Here is a 23,312-nt window from a genome sequence, read left to right on the forward strand (position 1 = left end):
TATATACTTATTTCATCATCATCATCAAAAACTTAGAAGATGTGGGTATTTTTCTAAATAAGTGAGCTTCTTCAGACACCTAAAGTAGGTGGCCCAATGTTAAATACCCATTGGGTGGAATGGCTCAAAGATAAATAGCAGACATGGGCTTCAGCTACTTGCTCTTGTACATATTCTTTACTTGAGAAAACGATTGGATGATGATAAGGGCCCTAGTGAAAAAGAACTTCCAAATTGCCTGGTTCCTTTTTATGCAGATATTGGGGAAGAGGCATGTTGTGGGTTATCCCCGACCGTTCTAACAACCATCTTCCCTGGATATCAATCACTTATTTACTATCTTCTATGTGACCTCATGGATATTGGACCTATTATCCCAGTTTCCTAAATCAACCACCTGTATCTGCTGAGAAACTGTGGACTGGATTTGACCACCAGCTGTGGCCAGGGCAGAATAAATACCTCCTTTGTTACTGCAAGCTCACCATGACCTTGTAAAAAAATCCATAGAAGTGTGCTTTGTTTTTGAAGAGGTTTCTTCAGACAGAACTAATTCACTGCCCCATTGAGAGACATGGTAAGGAACAAAACATTTAGTGTCAAAATAGACTCTATTCCTATTTCTTTGAAGTTCTTTAATCTCTTTATAGAAAAGATAACTTATATGAAAGGGCTTCATAGCAGTACATTTATTATCATCATTGATTTCTAACCTCTAATCTCTGTTCCATTCACTGGAAGCTCTTAGCCAATGTTTTTAATATGTTTGTATTTACTGCTTTGCTCCTAGGGCTAATTTTTTTATTATATTGAATTTTAACACCTATTTGCCTGTTTTTCTTAAATGTCAAGGAAGGATAGTTAAACAGTGAGTTGAAAATTAAAATACTGAGCTAAATAGTCCAACACATCAGCCCTCTTATCCAGCCATCTGAGCTTCTCTTGGCCAGGCATGGAGGAGCAATGCTCTCAGGCTCCATCTTTGATGAAGGTGCATTGATCAGATATGTAAAGGACTCGCAGTGATAGTGAACCTTTGAGAGCTTTCAGTGATAACAAACAGCCCCCTATAGGATGTGAGTCATAGCTTCACCATTGCTGGTAGGGATTGCTGAGGTGCTTAACTAGGCCAGGAGGCTTGATTATGTTATGTAGTAAGTAGTAGGAGCTATCCGTAGAACGGAGCTCAGTGATGAAGAGGTCAAAGAGATCAGAGCAGGCATAATGGTCCAGCCATTACTCAGGACTGAAGATACCCTGAAGTGTGAATCCAACACTGTAATGTTGGATTCGTATTCAACTGGTGTTGGATTCATATTCACTAGTTCTGTAAAAACCACATTCACACATTCCGAATTAGTTGATTCTATGATTTCTGGCTTCTTTTATGTGCATGTGGGGAAAACCACTACTTACATATAGTTACAAATGTGTAGATGTATGTATGTCCATACACTTTCACATACACAGTGTTTAAATAGAAATTGCTGGTTTTATATAAATACTTCTGTAAATTTGGATGTATAACATAATATATCCAAATCTTTTTAATTCTGGAATGATGCACTTATAAACTGAAGATTTAACCGATCTATTAGAATAAGACTTTCAGTCTGTTAAATATGGCAGCTAAGATTTCAAGAGAAAACTTTTCTTACCAAGTTAATAATCAGGTGTGAATCTTAATTATAAAATTTGAGTGGACAAAAGGCATTTGGCATAAAGCATATGATACTGGTTTTCCCCCTCTGTCTTTTACCTTTGTTATAGGCTTTTTTAAGAAATTGTTTTCAGCTGTTTAAAATGGTAGTGTTCGTGTTCTAGGAATAATTGTAGAGGTTTGAGTTATTATAAACTTTGAATATCAATGCCTCCCCCTGTGACAGTTCTACCACGAGGGAAGTCAGACTTGCGAGGTCTAATTACTGCAGCATTTTGATATCCCCTGCTACACTATTGGCAGGATTTTAAGCCATTTTAGAATTCACTGGTGACACCGTTGTAACTAAAAAAGCACAGAATCTGTTTCTATACTTGTTCAGTATAGAATCAAGTACTGGGTGATGTCAAATAGTCTTGCTGCAAGTTCAGAAGTGCCTTGGACGATTCTAATATGAAATGCTAATTATTTGCAATAGAATGTAAATAAGGTGGCACTAAGTCCTATTTGCAGTGACTAATGAAAGCTGTTGTACTGTAATCAGTGAGATACAGAGCAACAGGGCAATTCATTAGGAAAACCATAGTTGACAAGCAGTTAATGCATGCCAGTCTGGACCTTTCCTCTTGCTTGTTTATTTCTATTATTTCTTCTTGTTAATAATGATAAGTCCCATATGGAAATGTATAACAAGAATAAGAAAAAAACTAGCAGCTAAATTTTGCCAAGCTACGCTGAATATCTTCAGACTGTAAGTCTTCTTTAGCTTTTCTTTGCCTATGAAAAACAACTGCCATATTAGGCTTATTGAAAATACAGTGATTTTGCAGTCAGCAAATTGCTAGTCTGAGAATTTTTAATGTTATCTCTGCAGACTTGAGCAAAACTAACTATGCCACAAATTATTTTATTTTCTAGACATATATTACATTTCAAAGTTTAGCCACATTTTCACTTCTTCTACAGCAGCAGTAGAGCACTTTTAACAAATAAAAGCACTAAATTGCCTGATAGTGCTCTCTTCGCTGGGTTATAGAGTACATGCCATGGCAAATAAAAGTTGAAACTCTAGTTTAAGTTTTCTGCTCTGAGGCATACATTCATCACAGCAACAAGAGTACAAGATGCCACACTATTTTTACACTTGTGTAGACAAATATCTAACACAGAAGTATTAAAGTCAACAAAATCATTGTTTTCTATTCCCCAATGATGCAAAACCTTAAAAGATGCCTCCTGTTTTGTGTAATTCTCACAATGTTTCTTTAACTGAGGATCTATGACAACCATAGAAGGAAGCCAGCTCTTTCAACTCAATAATTTGTGTTCCATCCCTTTTTTGAAGAGATATAAGGTGGTTTATCTATGTGAAGGGGGTAGAAGAAATTACAGAGTCGACACTGACACTGTGACTTCCTTTTTAGCTTCCTAGCAGTCCAGCAGGAAGAAGGCAGCAGAGAAGGCTATAAAGTACCAAAATGTGGGCAGCATCCTGTGGGCTGGTATATTCTTAAATCCAGGTTCAAGGAAATAAAGCCCATGAGCTACCAAGAAGCCAACTGAGAGTTTCACATACTTTCAATTCCTCCCTTATTTATAATCCTATAAATTACCCACAGTGAGCCCATGCCTTCAGTGTGAAGGTAGCCATCTTAAATCCTTTCGATAGACTCAACCTCCTCAGCTGCTGTAGAGTAAGTCATTCTGAAGTGGTAGCATTTTTGAGATGTCTTCTACAGCTAGGGTTTCAGATAAAACATAGGATGGTCAATTAGGTTTGCATTTCAGATAAATAATGAATACCTTTGCAATATAAATATGTCTCAGAAAGTATAACAGAAGAGTGCTCCTTTTTCATACATGCTGGCCCATAGTGGCAGCAAATCATAGGATGATTTTTGTTAGGATGTTGAAGGGGATAAATAGACCATTATTTTCCAGCAAATGAAATTTAACAGAAAGCATGTAGAACAGTGTATAGTAAACAAAGAACAACTTTTATCAAGATACTTAAATATTTCAAGTGAGCTAGGTATTATTGTGAAAAGACACATACACAGTATAGTCAAATTAAGTTTCCAAGACAATTACCTAGTGGCATAACATCATGGAAAGTTAGATGGCTGCATCGCAGGACTGAATGTAGTGCATCTCAGCGCCCTGTTGACTTCAGGAATTAAGGAGAGCCTGCAGCTGCTGGGATACTGTTAGCACAAAATAGGGTCTCACCAACCTTGAGCAGGTTCTTCCTGTACTAATGTCCTTCTATACTGGGGGTTTCAAATCTTGAATATTGTTCTAGAAGTACTTTAAGCTAACAATCTTGATACCTCAGGTCAAGGCATATTTTAAACATTGGGCTATCATCAGCCCCTGAGCGTTTTCCTGGAGTTTGCCCTTCTCGTCCTTCCTCTTTACTACACAGATTGGAACTGTGTTGCTTGGAATGGATATGCATGTTCTGCCATACCTTGTGAGTCAGTGTTCTGCTGTGGTGACCAGAATTCAGTTTAAACAGGAAAGGATGTATAATAGTATATTAAATGGGTTCCAGTATCACTGGGAGGACTAAAGAAACAACCTTAAGTTAAACTTTGATGAGCTACATACCAAGCCGTAAGACAGGCTGAGAAAGAAACTGCTCCTTCCTCTGCAGTGCAGAAACTTCCCACAGAATAAAGAAGCTGCTGGCTCCAGAAACATGGCAACTCACCCAGAGGAGGTCCCCAGGATCAGGATGTTAGCGCTGTTGTTGCCAGGGACACAATCACACAATGTCTGTAACAGGCATACCAGTGTGACAGATAGCTGCCTTCCTGTCTCTCAGCTCTCACGAAGCAGCTAGTGGGAACGCTTCTGTGCTGTGAGAGAAAACCAAATGCTTCCAAAGTCTCACTTGCAAAACCAGCAAAATGTGGCTTCTGCTTTACCTCTACCTTAGTAACCTTAAGCAGTTTGGAGAGTGACCAAGTCAAAGCAACCAAACTGCAACGCCATCTTTGGCCTGCTTTGTAACTTACCAATCACTACAGCACAGGATGGCGCTCTAATAGATGGTTACCATAAATGTTTAATGTCTGCCCTCCATAACCAGAACGCATTTATTTCTGTGTTCACAAGTGATAATCATACCCTATTAATTCCTGTGAACCCAGTAGAAAGGAAAAATCAGTAAAGGCCACGTCATAGGGATTTCATACATTTTTGGAAAATGGTTGCTGAGGACTCTAATTTAGACCATTATTATTTCCTTCTGTAAGGTTGCAGGCCAGTTCTTGAAGAATGCAAGGTTTTGATTTTTGTTGTTGTTTGTTTTTGGCTCCGAATTACTAAGGACCTGAATCCAGAACTTTGAACAGGAATATTAGATGTCTTATGGAAAATGCCTAAGCAATTTTATATGAAATACAGAAATTTCTTTACAGAGTTGTATCTGTATTCAAAAGCTTTTGTTTTATATTTCCTATCCATGGAACCCCAAATCACTGAACCCTTGAAGGACAAGCAGTCACTACCATCTGGCCATTATTTTGGCTTTGAACTCCTAATGTCCACCTGCTTTTGTTCGTTCCCCCAGACATCAGCCACCCGTCCTGTGGTCCTAGAGTTCCTTCCATCTTTCACCTGCTATCATGGCGGGAGTGATGGCAGGCGAGGCATACTCAGCTCCACCACGTTATTGAGTTCGCAGCGCAGCCTCCTCTGCATTGTCATTAGCATTATTCTGCCAGGTGAATATAAAGTGAAAAGATTCTTAGGGCAATAGTGAGAGGCCAACAATGTAGAATTAGGGAGAAACGGATACCACCAGTTCATCTAATTCTTATACAGATGTAGAAATGTTGACAATTTTAAAAGAAATTTAATGAGTTAATTGCTTGAGTACTGAAGTATGGCTCTTCCTCGCATGTTACCGGAGAAACCATGATAATATACAAACCACAGTGCAATAAATACAATAAAAATCATCTTTATTTATCAAAATATTTATTACCAAGACATGAAAAATGGAACTGACAAAATAAGTTACACATTCCTATCAATCTTTTGAGTTTCATACATTTGCTCAGTAAGAAGGCCTTATTTGCTAATTTCATTTGAGCTTTTCTAATCAAATTTCCAAATAAATTGGTTATAATTGTTAACAGTCCCTTTTGGAAAGATGGATTTTTTTTAATAGAACAAAAAGCCTTGTTATAATGTATAAGCAAGATATAAATCAAAATTCTTGATTTCTGTAATGTTTAGAGTTTAATGGAACTCTGAAATATGAAGTTTTTTAAAGTGTGCATTTAGAAAATTGTTCTTTGTTTTACTAGAATGAGAATGTTAGAAAAATAAAAATCATAGGAACTAAGGGTAAATTCCTAAATTCCTACACTCTGCAGCTTACCCCATGTGCTATGATGTGGAGGTGGTTTGTTCTGCAGGTTCGGAGCTTGGTCCTCGATGTGGGAGTGTAGAGGCCGGGGCACTTGGAAGCACAGGACCTATCAGAAGGTAGAAAGGCTCACTCCTCTCGGTCCCACTCTCTGTCTGTCCAGAGATAGCATCTCACTCTTTCTCTCTTCCCCAACTAAGTAACAATTACTTTTTTAGAAAAGTGTTATTCCATCCTCATTCCATCCAAAACAGTCAAGCAAATAAGTCCTTGTTTCATAAGTAGAAGTCTTAAGTATTTCATTACAATAATGGATACTGCTTTACCTTTCACTTGAGAAGTATTGCCTCTGCTAGCTAGTAGATCCTTGTAAAGGGAAATAGAGTCGCTGAAGCAGAAAAACAAATGACCTTACACAATGTTTGATTACTAGCTTAAATAACCACTGCTAATTTTCTGCTAAGTGTTGTCTTTCCTGTGTTTTCCTAAAGGCTTCCTTACACATTCAGTTTTGTAGATAGCTGTCCGGCACGGACAGAGAGGAGCACTGCGCAGTGGTGACGCGTTTTATCTTTCAGCGGTACACAGAAACCCTGGTTAGGTACTCGCGTTGCACAGGTGAACACAGTGCTCCCTGTCCTCATAAATTTCATAGTTTTGCAAAGGAAAAGATTGGAATTTATGTTTAGCTTTTTATGAACATTGTTATAGAATAAACTTAAATGTTTTCATTAAACCGTAAGTTCTAATTAGACATAACGTATTTACATTTTTATTACATAATAAATTGATGTTCAAAATGTAAATTTTAAAAAGAAAATGCAGGGATGGGGGAAATCCTTCTCTTCCCATTATCCTCCAAATTGTCAGTTTCCCCTCTCCCACAAAAATGCACATAGGGTAAGAGTAGGTGCAAGTGCATGTAAGAAACTCAAATGCCGTTGATTTACATACTTAAATATAGCAATTTAAAGATCGTCAGCCTGAGGCTTACAAGAGTTTCCATATGTCACCAAGGACTTCAGCTTCTTAGACCTTTATTTTTTCCTTCAGTTTTAGAGCATGTCTTAGTGCTATAAGAGAATAGCACAGACTAGGTAATTTATAATGAACAGAAATTTATTTGGCTCACAGTTCTGGAGGATAAGTGCAAAATGCAGGGGCCACACGTAGGAGGCCCTTTGTGCTGCCACCATAACATGACTGGAGCCCCAAACGGGCAGGAGCGTCCTCTGGAGGGAGGGAGTGGCTTCTCCTACAAGCTAACTCCCACAGTATTAATCAGTGACTCTGTGCTCATGAGCTGATCATCCCTTCAAGGTCCACTGACATCACTGTTCCATGGAGGACCAAGTGTCTAACACATGAACTCTGGGAGACACTTTTAAACCATAACATCTTTATTTTTGAGCTTCTAATTCTCAAGGCTGGCTCTTGATCCAGTTGGGCTACCGGAGTGCCATCTGTCATTTCTGTATTTAGCAAGGGAATAGAAGTCAAAATGAGCCAAAAGGCATGGCTCTTTAAAGAGTTTTCTCCAACTCCAAGGAAAGGAGTTGTAGATACAAGTTCAGAGCACAGGAACTTGACTTGAAAGACATGCCTTCATCAGTGGGCAATGAGCAGCTTCAGAGAGTATGTGCCCCGGCACACAGAGTCACCAGCAACAATGGATGCCAGAGTCAGATGCCAGAGTTCGTTTATTTCACCTTTTTGCCCAGACTCAAACTTCTTTTTATAATTTATAAGCATCAGCTTGCAAGTTAATCCAGTCTTCATTTAATCATAATGTTTTATTTGTTAACCAAAATTGTACCTAGAAAAATGAAATAGAGCTAACATTAAGTACTGTTTGATAGATATCTTTCCTACGTAAAAATGTAACTTTTTATATATACTATAATTCAACTCAAATCACACAAGTACATTTGTCCCACCTCACTAATATGCTGTTTTTCAAGTAAGACATTTATTTTATGGCTTAATTTCAAAGGGAAAAATATTCTGGAAGGAAGGCATTATATGATCTGTCATAAGAAAAAGAGCAATCTACTGTGTTTTTTTTGGTGCTAAAGAAAACTGTGAGAGCTTTTTAGAAAGATGCATTTCCTTATCAGAGGCAGACCATGAGCTAAATGTCAGGGAAAGAAATAGACCATCGGTCGTCATTATACTGTGCTTATTTCCGGGTTGGAGCCTGAATATATTTAAAGTTAGTGGTGAATTAGAGGGAAAAAAAGTTTTTAGGTGGCATTGCCATTAAAGCGTTTGAATGTGAAGTATCTATGACTTCTCACACAAGCCTTGTAAATATACAGAGAGTTATTCTGCAATCTTTGTGATGAGTGAATGCCAGCTCCGAATACTTCAGTGTTGGAATACAGCCTACCAAAAGAATTTAATAAGTAACAATTACTTTTTTAGAAAAGTGTTACCTTTCTGTGCCTTTTTTCAACATTTCCACAATTGAAAATGTCTCAGTTACTCAGAATGTCTCAGTTACTCAAACTGTATAGTACGTGCATTATTATTAATGCTTATTTTTACAAGGTATTATTAGGAGACATTAGAGTGTGTTTTGGGAAACCTGCATATGGTGATCTCCTTTCTACTTAATATCATCTTAATAGGCACATTAAGCTAACTCATTAAGCACTTCATATTCAGTAGCTATGAATAGGATTAGATAGTGTGGTTTATATAATTTATGATGATTTGCCTTAAATAAATGCTATCACTATTTCTGAAAATTTGAATGGATTATCAAGTATTAAACATCTGATTTTCTTTTTCAGCTATTCAAATACATTTCAGAACAAGGAGAAGGTAGCTTAGTAATTACAAAAACTTTCCATGGTATCTGCTTTAAATGTTTAGGACCTTTATTAGGCTGGTTTATATTCTGTGATTTTTTTTTTAAGGGAGGAAAGTTAAGTATGCCTTTTAGCTCACTGCAGGCTGCCTGGTGCCAGGAGAGGGACCAAGAAAGAGCAAGACCTTGAGTCTTTCTGATATCCTTCACCTGGAAAACCTTACACCAATACCAACCTTGAAAGGTTGCTTGAAGTCTGAAAATGAATTCATATAAAAGGACGTAACTAGCACCTGGTATATGCCAGTTTGATAATCATTAATTTTCTTTCTGTTGTTAAAAGTTCATATCGTATATTTGTGATCTGTGTAGAGATAATGAGAAATAAAAAGTTCAATATAACATGACATATAGGGATGTCTGTCTTCATACTTGTCTTTTTTCATTCTTCTTGTTGTTGGCTTCCTGTATTTGTGGAACTTCAAGGGCAGCACTTTGGAAGATTTATTCTCCTAGAACTACAAGTCTCTTGTTTGCTGCTAAATCAGTGGTGATCTGAGAAAATCAACTAGTAATTTTCATATATAAGTTAAAACAGTCTAAATACTGGTGGTGTTTTCGTTCTAAAAAATATAATATTTTATTATATAATCGCCTTTGAGCTAATAGTAACCATGTGGCTAGAATGTAAGGTTTTCTCCAGAGGGTCTGAGTGAGTGATCTGAGCTGTACGCTTGGCCCTCGCTGGACTGGGAAGTGCGGGTCGTTGGGTAGGCTTTAATTCAGGCTTGAAACTAGAGAAAGCAGCAGAGCTCTAGTTCCCGCCACCAGGATGACCAGGAGGCACTGAGGATGACTGGTTAGCAGGTGCTTTAAGCACCTTTGTGCAGACAGTTAATAGGCCCCTGAGAAAGTACTTAAAAATACTTAACATGCAGAGAAAGGGTAGAACTTAAAGCTTCAGTTAATGTAAGTTAATATGTATAGATACTGTTCCTAAAAATTGAACTGATATATTATAAATTCTTAACATTTTCATGCTAACAAAAATTTTTAATTGTTCATAAACTCAAGGTAAATTTACTATTTTTTTTTCCCAGAATGTCAATCCTTGAACGTTGCACTGCAGATCTTTCGCATCTATTTTGTCAGTGTTTTGCAGTACTATGTACATGCTAGATACTGTACTGTTTTGGGTTTCTGTTGCGTTTTGTTATAATTACCATGATGTCCAAAATTTTAAAAAGTTAAACCAGCCTTTCCTTTATTATCATATTGCTTTTATATCTATCGCTTGTAGTCACAGAATTATCAGAAGGTGAACTAACACAATAATGTGCATTGCCAAAGAGTGAGACATTCCCCTATGGATTGATAGTTAATCTCAAGAATAACAAAAATCAGTGAGTGACTATTTTAGAGTAATTCTCTTAGCCCCACCCATTATATGTATTAAGGAACCTAATGGAGGGAGAGTAACATCAAAGACCAGGTTTCAAATCTAACCTCAGCTGCATGGTATGACCTTTTCTTTTGAATTATTTAAGGTATCTTAGATTCCATTCCATATTTGTAAGAGAGAGATAGTGATAATATCAACTTCAAAAGGATTTTATGAGCTCTGGGAACTATTCCTTGAGAAGGGTTTAGTATATCACATAGCAGAGAGCACTTCACCATAAAAAGGTACTTACATTTCTGTTGTCAACATCCTCTTCATTGTCATCTCTTTCTTCTTAATGTTTCTTGGCTATCTAAGCCCAGAATTCTGGTGAATGAAAGAAAGGTGGAAACCTGGTTTAGTGTCCATACCAGTTGTTTATAATATGCAGCTGAGTCTGGTAAATGAAATGCTGGTGCACTGAGATTGTAAATGCAAGTATCATTATTGTGAGTGGTTCACTTTAAAATTTTTGTTAACGTTCACTCTCATCCTTTTGCAAAGAGTGATCTTGAGAAGTACTCAATAGTATCATTATTTTATACACTTTTTTAAAAAGTTATCTACAAGCAGAAACTGCACCCCTTCACTTACATAATCTCATTTATCTCTCACAGTAAATATGGCAAGTGAAGATTTTCCTCATCTTACATAAAAATGAATCAGGGTGCACAGGTGACTTGCTTGAAGTTACACTGGTCTTGTGTTACTGGGGCACTGTTATTTCCAGGAATCCACACTTTCTTAGGAGTACTTTTATTGGAACAAACAGTGAGAATGTCCTCTCCTCTGTTAGCAGGGAAACAGATTTTGTCCTACTCAACAGAGCTTTTTAAAGGACCAGCCCTGGACAGTGACAGACTGATCTCCTCTTAGGGCAGAGTGACCTTTTTTCGAGTTGTAAGTTTGAGACACAGGCAATCGTCTTTGTTGACAAGGACGGTAAGGAAGAAACAGGTTTACAAGACCTGCTGGAGTGTATATCAGCATGGAGCTTCCGAAGCACAAAACTACACCTGTAGTCATCTGCATCCCATCCCCAGTAGTCAGATGCCAGATCCTAGCACCTCCACGAGGTTTCTTTAGAACCCTCCAGAAAATAACACTACACAACAGATGCACTAAGCAAATATTGGATTACATACTTTGCTAAGCAGGTAATATTCTTGAGATGGGTTCTTTGAATATTTGAGGGCATAAAAGCGGGTGCATTCTCATTAACATCTAGCTAATAGATGGCTACACAGTAAACACCTAGATAATAGATGGATGAAAGCAAAGACAGCAGTGCTCTTGCTCCATATAGACAGGGAGAAGAGAAGAAAGGACCTATCCTACTCGCAAGCACCCATTTCAATTTATAAGTTGTGGTTGAAAGGAAAATACATATCACAGTACAGCTCTCTCTCTTTCTGATCCCTTCTTGTACTTAGTGGAAGAGGAAAGCTGCTTGAGGATTTGGGGGCTTTTGGGACAGGTAGAATTCTTACATTCGTTCTCAGAAAATAATTATGAAGTTGAGCTGCGTGTTCCATGTAAAAAACAAAGTCACATGCGCTCCATATCCCCAGCCAGCCCCTTAGGCCCTAGTCCGCCAGCCCCAAAGTATAACAAAGCTTAGATTTCCTGACAAGGGAATCAAATTCCTCTTACACCACATCCATAAGCACTCTGTCATGTGAAAATGGATGGAGAAGGTGAGGATGTGGCATCTTATTAGAGGAAGGAGGTTGAATTATAACATAGTTGGATCCTGAAATTCATATTCTTTTAACTAAAACTGATTTTTCAGTTTTCTTTCAGTGTTCAGTGGTGTCACAGGTTCAGACTCAACCTTTCTCCACCCGTCCTTACGTCCGCTGGCAATGCTTAGTGATTTCTGACATCACACACAGCCTCGCCCAAAGACACGGGGCTGTGAAGGATGCTCTTCTTTTGAGTCCCTGTTTTCAGAAAGAAAAAATCTTTCCAGAAATTTCCTTCACAGACTTTTAACATTTTAGTGGACAGAACTAGGTGTTTTGTAGTCAGCTAGCTGTGCCATCCAAAATTCTCTCTTTCCACACAGTAGTATGATTAGTTCCTCAACAGCTCTTCCTTCCACAGGCTTTAATGGTCTTCACCCTGTCCACTGCCACCAAATTTTTCTCCCAGACGCACCAGTGCACTCAGGTCCTTACAGATTGCCAACAAGTCCCTGAAAATAGTGAGTGAAGTCGGTACTCCGGACCCCTTTCCCTTCTCAGATTGCTGCACACGGTGCATACATGTCAGTCTGCGATAAAGGTAGACTGGATTTGAGTTCTTTTCTGGAATATCTATAAACACATTTGAGATTATAAATGGGGGGGGGGAGTTAGGCTTCAAAACGCAGAGACCCTCAAATGACAGCAGAAGATTTAGTACATGGGCCAGGCGCTATGCTTGGAGTAGAGCATGGAACAAAGCAAACACACTATTATCTGCATAGAGCCTACTGTCCAGAAAAAGAGACCTGAATAGGTAATTGTGAGATATTGTTAAAAGTGGAGGGTGATGAACGAGTTAACAGGAACAGCCTACTCTGAAGGTGAGCTGCATACACCGAAGTAAGTGAAAGCTGAGTAAGTCTGAGCTAGGGACAGGAGCCAGGAACGTGGAGAATGCGTAGGGAATCTTAAGGGGGATTAGCTGGAGACTGTTCTAACCTGGTTAGAGGAAGCTGCAGCAGTGCGGACAGGAAGATAGTGCTGCCTGGGGCAGGAGTTGAAACTGTGGAGGTAGAGAGGAAACACAGAACAAGGTAACTGATTGTATGTGGAGAGTAAAAAATATTACTTTCAAGTTACTGACTGGAGCAGATGGATGAGACATTTGTTTTCTTAAGAAGATTGCTCCTTGGCTAATGAAAGGAAACTAGAGCTTAAAAGATCATGCTAGCAGCTACCTAGCCAACATCTAGGAAACATATTGCCTTTGCCCCAAGAGTGCAGAACCGCCCTGATTACATGTCTTCTCTCTGTCTCTGCCTCTGCCCCTACTGTCCTTACCACCTGATATAGTGCTGTTACCTTTTTGGCTGTTTACACATCATGAGGTAGGCTAAAAGAAAGAAAGATAAATAGAAAAGACACCACAAAAATTATAATATTAGAATTGTACTTTTTAACAAAAACGGCAGCTTCAAAACACAAGAGCAATTCCTAAGGCCCTTAAAGACAATCAGTTTATAAACTGTACTCTGAGCCTGCGCTGCACCTGTGCATTGGGCTCCCTCCTATCAGCTTCCTCTGGAGGTATACTGTTAACAGCACAACTCAGCCTCTAGCATGTGTAATGGTTTGAATTTCAGCAAAGCCCACCAAATAGCCAAGCCGGCAAACTCACAGACACTAGAATGATAGATTGTACCTCTGAGATCACTCGTCCAGTGAACATCCCAAGATTCCAGGCGCCCTTCCCACCTGTGTGCCTATCACCCGTAAAATGGGCCATCACCCTTGCCCTAGGAAGGGCCACCATTCTCATCTGTAGAATAAATCCTTTCTTTCCAGAAATTCACAAGTTCCACAAGTTTCTACCCCAAGTCCCTATGAGCAATACCCAGTTTGAGATCACAATGCACACTACCCCCGTTCTAGGTATTTCTTTACATGTGTACATTTAAAATTCTGCTAATCCTTTTATGTGTCTTACTACTGGGTCCTGAAAATTCTTTTTCTGTAATGGAAGTCAGCGAACATACAATGTACCCTGTGAGCGGGATTTCTTAGGGTTCCCCTTCTGTGTTTTGTGGACCTCCATAGACCCTGTCCAGTGACAATGGCTTCTTTGACACTATGGCTCTGACCTACCGCCTTTTCTCTGGTCATTGATGTCCACGTGTCTGTATTATTTGTACCCTTCTCCATGTATTTGATTGCCCTAAGAGAGGAACTGACAAGGTCCTTGGTTGGTGCTTAGTACATAGCCTGTCCTGCAGGGCAGTCTCCTGCAGTTTCCCTCATGCCATATCCACACTGCCTATGGTTCAGAGCTATTCCCTTGGCAAATGAACTGTGTGACCCTAAGCATGACTGCTTCTATATATCCATTCATGCAACATCTTTTTTTTTTTTCTCTTAGCATTAACTCTGTGCTGAACCATATGCTAATGTGGGAAGAACACATGCCTTGGAGTTACTAAAACTTTAATCTAAATCCTGTCTCTCACTGGGGAGATAGCTCAGCAGCACAGTGCCTGCCTGGCAAGCGCAAGGTCATGAGTTGGATTCCTTATACCAATCAATCAGTCAATCAGTCCTGTCTCTCTCATTCACTAAATCTAGGAACATTGGCTAAAAATTGCCTTTAAGCTCTTTGTGCCCTGATTTCCTTATCTATAAAACAGAACACACTTCAAGTCGTTACGAGGTTTAAATAAAGTAATACAAGCAAGAGACTTAGCATGCCTATAACTGTCATTAGCGCTAGCATAAGGGCTAGCAGCAGTGGTAGAGGTAAGAGAGATGGAGGTGGTGGTGTAAAGCAGTAGAGGAAGTCGCAGAGGCAGTGGGCTTGGTGTGGCAGGAGTGGGTAGTACTTACTGACCATGACTATTGTAGGTGGTAATGGTAGATTATAAGCACAAAAAAACTGCCCTGGGCTGCTTTGCTGAGAAGAAGTGTGGATAAGAAAGGCGTGCAAAGCCTCAAAGACTGTCCAGTACTAAGGGGTTTTTAAATTTAGTTGGGCTGTATTGTCAGGAAACAAATCACTATGCTCACTTAAACTTGGGTCTCAGAGAGTATATTTTACAAGTTCAACACTGAATTACTTCCACAGTTCCAGCTGACAAAGTGACTTAAAAGTGCAAAACAATTATCTAACTATTTCACAAAGTCAATTTAGGAGTGGAAAATCTGTATTAAAATGACAAGAACAGTGCTCCCTTGCATGTGCTTTAAACAACAAGCTAAAACCTTACTTCTTGGCCAGGGAGCATTATAGTCATTCAATTACATCTGAGTGTTTTTGTCTTTTTGACAGAACAAACTGATTTCAAAGTATATAGCTTTATTCTTGGTAATGAATTGTCTTGTTTAAAAACTTCAGGCAGAACTCAGAGCACAGTGTGAATTTTCTCTTTAATTTCATTTTTTACTTGTTCATTTGAATAGCATTTTGGGGAAATTTTTTGAGGAAAAAAAAAACAAGAGGTAGTAAATAAGTTTAAGAAATTAGTAGTAATAACAACCAACATATGTTAAGTGTTTACCTAATAGGTTAAGTGCTATGCTCAGCTTTTACGTATGTTTTATTGCTTAATAGTTAAAATAATCAGGAGATTGGTGCTAGTATTATTTTCATTTTACAGACAGAGAAATTATGATGCAGGCTATATCATCTCACGGAAATGGTGAACCTGTTGCCAGAGCCGTTTTCAGCCACACTGTTAATTGAGCAAGTTGTTCTTCTTCCTTGTTTTAGCAATACAGTTGAATCATTATTTTTTAATGTGTCCCTAATCTACTCTCAAATTTTAAATTACATCCCTTTTACAAATTGCAATTTTATTATAATTCGGGTGTTTTTGACTAATATACAATGTAGAGAGTACTTTTTAAATAGCAACACAGCTCCAGCACTCATAATCCAAAAACCTGAAACCCTTAATGCCCCAAAATTCAAAACTTTTTGAGCACTAGCAAGACACCACAAGTGGGGAATTTCGTGCTTGGCCTCATGTTATAGGTCACAGTGAAAACACAGGCACACTAGATATACTGAGCAAAATTACCTTCCGGCTATGTATGTAAGGTACATGAAACATAAATGCATTTTGTTAGTTCTATCCCCAGCAGAGTTCATTGTATATATGCAAATATATCAAAATTTTAAAGAAAATAATATAAACAAGTCTAGTCCCACCTTAGAGTCCTGCTTCTAAAAAGACAGTCTTTTAATTTAACAGATTCTCCTGGTAGTCTCATTTTTAAAAGGGTAATATGTTTATAATTTCTTAAATTTTCAATTTTAGATTCTACCAGGGCTGGGATTAGGCCAAGATAAGTGAGTTACTATCAAATATATAAGGGATTATATTAGTAAACTAGATAAATAATATTTTTGTGCAATATTTATTTTAAATTAATTTTATTGGTCCATTTTATCATATTAATCTAGAGAATTGATACCTGAACATACTACATCTTGATTCTTCTCTTTTCCCCAATCCTCTCCCCTCCTTTCAACCTCGCTTCTCCTTTACTAAAGTTTTGTTTCCCCTCTATTCTTTTTCCCTTCCCCTTTGAACATTTTCCTCCTAGTTCCCAATACCTATTATATGTGTAGGTCCCTATTTACCCTTTTAGTTTCTCACACCAGAGGAACAATGCAGTATTTAAACACGTGTCTGATTTATTTCACTTAAAAAGTATGGTCTCAAGGTCCATCCATTTACCGAGAAATGTCTCAAGTTTATCCTTCTTTATGGCAGAGTAGTACTCCATTGTATAAAAAGTGTTATCCATTGGCTGATGGGCATTTGGGCTGTTTCCAAGAGTTAGCTATTACAGACTGTGCTGCTATAAACATGGGTGCGCATATATCGCTATGGTATGATGCTTTTAATTCTTCAGATACCAAGAAGAGGAATAGCTACATCAAATGGAACCTCTAGTTTTAGTTTTCTGAGGAATCTCCACACTGATTTCCGGTGTTTGCCCTGGTCTACACTCCCAGCAGTAGAGAAGGGTTCCTTTCTCTTCACACCCCTGCCAGCATTTGTTATTGGTTGATTTCTTGATAATAACCATTCTTTCTGGAGTGAGATGGAACCTCAGTGTTACACTAATTTGCATCTCTCGAATGACCAATGATGCTGAACATTTTTTCATATATTTATTTGCCATCTGTACTTCTTTATCTGAGAAGTGTCTATTCATTTCAGATATAGCATGATTTCTCTAGCTTAGCTGTTACTAATCTGTTATTTTCCAATATCAGTGTAATCAAAGTAACTCATGTTGGACTAATCTGTGAGATTACTGATCAGAAAGAATGGTAAAAATTAATTTTTAACAAGTTCAATGTTGTTTCAAATGCGCGTAGGTCTGCCTGGATGCGCATGTTAGCTAGCGTATGTGCTGAAGAGAATAACCCAGCAGTGGGGGAAACTGGAGACGAGAGGAGTGGCTGCCAGAGCTTTGTCCTGGAGAGGTGGAGCTGAGGTTGGCTGTTGAGTGGACTAGGACAGCGCATCTGTGGAAGTCAGGGCTGGGAGAGTCCAAGGACAGCGGCCATGCGGGACGAGAGGTGTCAGTGTGGAGCTTCCTCTCTCACTGGTTTAGTAATTTTCACATCTTCGAGTTTACAAGTTTAATAATTTTTTAAAATTTTTACTTTTATTAGGACATGTTTGCTATACATAATGGTTACATGCTTGACGAGTGGCATAGGTACATAATGCATATTAATTCTTTTCAGGTCCAGTTACCCCTCGCTTTGAATTGTAGTTCAAATCATATTCATAGAAATATTAAAAATTGATCTGAAATGTATCATCAGCTCTTCTATAAGCTATAAATTGGAGATGTTTAAACTTCCCAGAAATACCAGATTTCTGCTTTAATCTCTTTGATTCCAATTGCCTTTAATATGTTCACTCAATTTTAACTTCCTAAAACCTTATTTTGCAGTTTTCTCCTGATATTTTATAACTGGAAGAAGTCTATTACATTTCTCTGCGTGTTGACATTGAACTTGAGAAAGCTGTGTTTTCCAGATATTTAACCAGTTTCTAAATCACTTAACCAGGTGCTGGCGTACTACACTTAATGTACCAAGTAATGATTACTGATTGCTGGTCAATCCATATTCTAATTGCTTTTCCCCTCAAGGTATTGTTCTCTTGGGAGAAATTGTCAGCTGTTCAATGTTTTGAGACCAGAAACATTTAAAAATGCATTAAAACTTAAACTTGAAGCTTGGTAAAAACACATTGAGCTGGCTTTACTACTAAGTTCTAATTGCTTCTAGGTAATGAATATGACATCATTTTGTGTTAAAATCTATTTTCCTAGACAGATGGATATGACCATTTTCTGAAATTATTGCCACAATAACAGGGAATAATATAATCATCATTACTTCCTTGCATTTGTGTCCATGTGTCAATTCTAGCCAATCAAAATATTTCCATGGAAAATATTAACGTAAAATAGCAACACAGTTGTGCTTATTATTTTCAGTTTAAACTTTCATAAATGCTAAAGTAACCAATATGGGTTATTAATAATATTCTAAGGATTACTAAGAGGAGAGTGAGAAAAAGGAGACAGAAGAAAGTGGCCTTTCAGGGGTTTCTTTATTTTCTGGCTTCAGTAACGGAGCTCTCAAAGTCAAAGTTGACATTGTCCAAGAATCTGCTAATGGGAAACATCTTCAGGTGATGGTTTATGGGTTATGGCTACTGTGCAGATGTGATCGATTGGGGTCCTGTAACAACTTATAAATAAAAATGTTAGAACGTTTTTTAAAGAAATGTTCTCAAGCAACTTGATCATCATTATTAGCAGCCATCTTTGTATTATAGCTTATTTTACTCATGTGCTTAATGTTCATTTTGTTTTTCTCCTCCCACTTTGATGAAGTAGTTGCTCCTCAGTTAAAAAAATGGAACAAAGTGACTTTTCAAGTGACTTTTTTTCCACAGTTGTTTCTTTTACATATTCTCAAGTTCACAATAGAAAATGCATATTTCTCAATGAATAACAGCAGAATTTAAGGAAAAAAGAAGCATTACAGACATAATTAAATATGAAATTCAAAATAAGATTGTGTCATTAAAGAAGTGCTTAGTAATATCAGCAAGGAAAGTGTTATATTTTAAAATAGTAAATGTAGGATTTGAGAAATGATGTCATTTACCATAATAATTAGTAATTTAATTCCCTATATTCTTAATATACATGTGGTTCTCCCCTTTATTCATGAGTTACCTTCCAGTGAGCATCGTATACTCTGAAAGTTGTGTGTCCCACGGTAGGTCTAAAATAATTAGAAAGTACTAAAATATTTATTTCAACAGTATTTTCATACTTAATAAAATTTAAAGTTTCTTAAAGTTGCCTTTAGAACCAGTTTACAGAACACAGAAGAAATCTCATTTACTTCACTGTTTTTCCTCATTGATTTGAAATGATTTAGAAAGTTCCTTTTTTCAAACATCACTTCAAAGACCTGACTGCTTCTTTTTTTTTTTTTTTTTTTGGTCTGTTTTTGATTTTTCTCCGGTACTGGGAACCGAACTCACGACCTTGCACTTGCCAGGCAGGCGCTTTGCCGCTGAGCTAAATCCCCAGCCCCCAAGACTTGACTGTTTCTGAAAGCAAATCTGCTTGTAAGGGGGAAGCTTCTTGCCGCCACTGAAAACAAAGGTGCTGGAGAGCCTAAAGGCCGTTATAGCAAAACTGGCACATTTCTAGGGGCTGGGCCTTAGGAAAGGGGGCAAATCAAAGAACACTGAATCTTACTCAAAATGCAATTCAGCCAGGCTTGGTGGTGCATGCCTGTAATCTCAGCACTTGGGAGGCTGAGGCAGGAGAATCTTTGCGAGTTCGAGACCATTCTGGGCTACAAAGTGAGCTCAAGGACAACCTGAACTGCATAGAGAGACACTGTCTCTAAAAGCCAAAAAAAAAAAAAAAAAAAAAGTGCAATTCAACCTAGTGTAAGCTCATTCTCTGATTGATGTAAATCATTGACTTTTTCTTCCTAGGAGAGAAAAGAGAATCTTCTGGTATAAGACATCATCATCTTTGGCTTCCTAGGATTATTCTGTGTTTTTTGTTTGTTTTTAAATATATATAAATTTTCAGATTTCAACTAAAAATTACTAGGAATGCAATTAGTGGGACATAGGAACTCCATGAGCTAGATACTGGATTTACTAGACAAAGACTGTGAGATGAATATATTGTTTGTGTGTTTGTGACAGTCTTGCTATATAGCTCAGGCAAGCCTTGAACTTACTATGTAGCCCAAACTGTCCTCAAACTCATGGCAACCCCCTGCCTCAGTTTCCCCAGTGCTGGGGATTATAGACATGTGCCACCACACCCAGCAATGAATATATTCTAAATGAAAACTAAAGAGGTATAAAGAAGGAGGGCTTTGTCAGAGAATCAGAATATATCGGAAGAACCAATAGGAATTCTGAAATCTTTTTCTTTTAAAGAAAGAATATGAAATTGAGAATTTTGGCAATTTAGACAAGCAAAATATCCAGGATTAATAAATTGGAAGATCATTAGATACTATTTAGTCAGAACCACCAAGAAGGTAAAGAAAAGGATGTATAGAAAAAAGTATAATAAATGTAAGATACAACAAAGAAGTTCAACCAGCATTGTCCATTTGATTTATAATGTGAGACATATATAAAACAAATAAATTTCATGAATTTTAACAATTTTATTAAACCCAATACATTCAGAGTATTCTTTCAACATGTGATCAGAATGAAAAATATTAATCGGATATTTTGCTTTGTTTCAGTCACACGAAATCCTCAAAATCCATGTGTATTTTACTCTTGACCACATGGCAGTTTGGCCATTTCAAGGGCTCCAAGTCACATGTGGCTCTGGGTACCGTAGTGGGCAGCTCAGATGTACATGGATATAAAGCGCATCTTAGCAGGAAAGACAGTGTGCCAGGTGTTGGTAGCAGGGGACCCCCCGAGGGCATACAGTTCTCAGTAATGAGGGAAGCCCTCACTACGGGACAGATGGAGGCTGGACCTGAGGAAGTGGGTGGGATGAGTGAGTCTTGCAGGTAAATGAGGGCAGGCGTTAGAAGACTGGGACCTGCAGTAGGAGGATGCTGGTTAGAGGTGGAGGGATTAGTGAGGGTCTAGAGAGAGCTTAGATCAGAGAAGCAAAGGGAGACCAGATGGAGGAGAGCTTTGATAGACTTCTTGAAGCTTGTGTGGAGATAAAGAGTACTTATTTTCACAGTTGGCTTACATGGCTCCCTTAAGGGAGAAGAAAACTCAGCTTTAGTTTCTCTGCTCTTGTTAGTTAAAAAAAAAAAAAAAATCCTAAGAGGACTGATAAAGTCATACAGTGCTTTTAAAGTGTGCCACTAAATACGTAGCGAGAAAGGTCACAGAAGGAGTGCTTGAGATGATTTTTCAGTGGTACTTTTTCCTAGTCCCTAGCAAAGTTCCATTAGCACAAAATATTTTAAATAACAGATTTTCCACATTATGAATATAATGTCCAACAGGAAGATAACTAGGTATTCATTTTTAAATTTCTTGCATTTTGTTTTCTTTTTTAAAGATGGAAAAAGACCATATTCAGTTACTAAGTTAAGCAGGAAACTTTTTTGGTTAACGGCAGCTACCTCAGTCTTTTTGTATTCTGTATAAGGCAATAGGGAGGTAGCATTTTCTCAATAGGCAAATGAAGATTTTAAGAGTGAGGATGCATGGGTGATATATATCATCTTCCTACTCTCAGAGGTATGAAAAATGCAGTTTCTATAGCCAAGATTGCAAAGTAAATAATGAATCCTCGTTCTTTGAAGTTGGATGAAAGGTTTAATCATGGTAAAAGAACTGTCTTAGAAAAGGAAAACAAACCATGAGAAGAAAAGGTTGAAAAGTTTAAGGAGCGGGTTTCTTCAGGGATTGACATTAGCTCTAGGCTTACTTAACACTTTTACAAATAATCTAGAGAAAGGCAGTACTCGGTCAAATATCAGAGGTCTTAGAGAACGCTAAACTTTCTAGTAGGGAAGAATCAATAAATTGGTGAGCGTCCGCTGGGAAGGCCTTGCAGAGCTGTGAGGTGGGCGGCGGGTGTTGAAGGGGGCAAGAATACAGGAGCGCAGTGCAGTGAACGCTGGGCATGGAGAGGGGAGTGAGTGTGTGTGTGTGTGTGTGTGTGTGTGTGTGTGTGTGACAGACACTTTAAAGCAATGGCTTTTAAACTTGTTAAAAAGTATCCATATTCTTTTGAGAATCTAATTAACATGAGTCTTTTCTCTAAAAAAAAAAAAAGTGCTCAATAAAGATCTAAGGTGGGCTTTTAAAATCTAAAAATTTCAGAATTTTTCTTGATCCATATATTCATTGAGTTAACATATACCTAGTGCGCTTCAGCTATAAAGTTGGACCACAATTATATGTAACATACAGAGAGACCAACACCAGTTGTGGCCTCTGAATCCTAAGTTACATTTGGTGGAAGGAGATGACTAGTCAAGCGGATACACACTATAGGAGGTTGTGACAGAACATCTAATTGACATCCAGCAACTGCCTGCAGTTAAAATAACCAAAATACATAAGCAAAGTTACAGAGCTCTCATGTCTGTATGAAAAATATTTAGAATCAGTGGTTTTGATATACCTCAAACTAGGTAGTGGGTGAGGGAACAACTAAAATTAATAGAAAGATGAGAACAATTTCTAAGTGTATTCTATTTTGGACTTGAACACTGAGGTTGAAAGGATACTTTATGAAATGTATGCCTGTACTAGGCATGTATATATACAAAAAGAGAATCAGCATTGTGTTAGTAAGCACTTACTTACCAAATTTCCAAATACTGAAAGAGAAATATCCTTGAAACTTGATATGGCTAAATTCCTTAGACAAATTTTTGAACTCATTATGTTACAGATGGTACTAAAAATAAATATTGGGCCAGGGATGTAGCTCAGTGGCACAAATACCTGCCTGGCAAACGCAAGGTCTTGAGTCTGATCTCCAGTACCAAAAAAAAAAAAAAAATAATAATAATAATAATAATAAATAAAGAGATAAATATTAATGGAAAGGGAGTTTTGATACATCTCAGAATGCCAGGTATAAAACAATAATTGTTTTAGCATTTACAGCTTTTTAACAAGGATAAGCAGGCAATCTTTATTAGAGTAATTAAACCTTACTGTCATAGCAGACAAATCTTGGAATCACAATGCTCCACACAAGAGCGATGTTTTTCTCTTTTGCACAAAATCCAGGAGGGGTCAGGCAGCCTCCCT

At 37.8% G+C, this 23,312-nt stretch overlaps 1 protein-coding gene and 1 long non-coding RNA gene across 3 annotated transcripts in view; one reads left to right on the forward strand and one right to left on the reverse strand.

Annotated features, from left to right (window-relative positions):
• Diaph3 (diaphanous-related formin 3) overlaps positions 1 to 23,312 on the forward strand; it is a 453,636-nt gene that overhangs the window by 393,973 nt on the left and 36,351 nt on the right.
• LOC102005660 overlaps positions 6,245 to 23,312 on the reverse strand; it is a 28,649-nt gene continuing 11,581 nt past the window's right edge. Inside the window, exons 2-4 of one of the 2 annotated variants that reach the window (XR_001234995.1) lie at positions 10,548 to 10,621; positions 9,090 to 9,217; positions 6,245 to 7,857 (exon numbers count right to left, since the gene is read on the reverse strand). This is a non-coding gene — a long non-coding RNA (uncharacterized LOC102005660). The remainder of the gene's footprint in view (positions 7,858 to 9,089; positions 9,218 to 10,547; positions 10,622 to 23,312) is intronic. The other variant, XR_259339.2, reaches the window with a different exon arrangement.

The sequence above is a fragment of the Chinchilla lanigera genome, unplaced genomic scaffold, assembly GCF_000276665.1.
Source record: "Chinchilla lanigera isolate Chin_1 unplaced genomic scaffold, ChiLan1.0 scaffold00003, whole genome shotgun sequence".
NCBI classification, from domain to species: domain Eukaryota; kingdom Metazoa; phylum Chordata; class Mammalia; order Rodentia; family Chinchillidae; genus Chinchilla; species Chinchilla lanigera.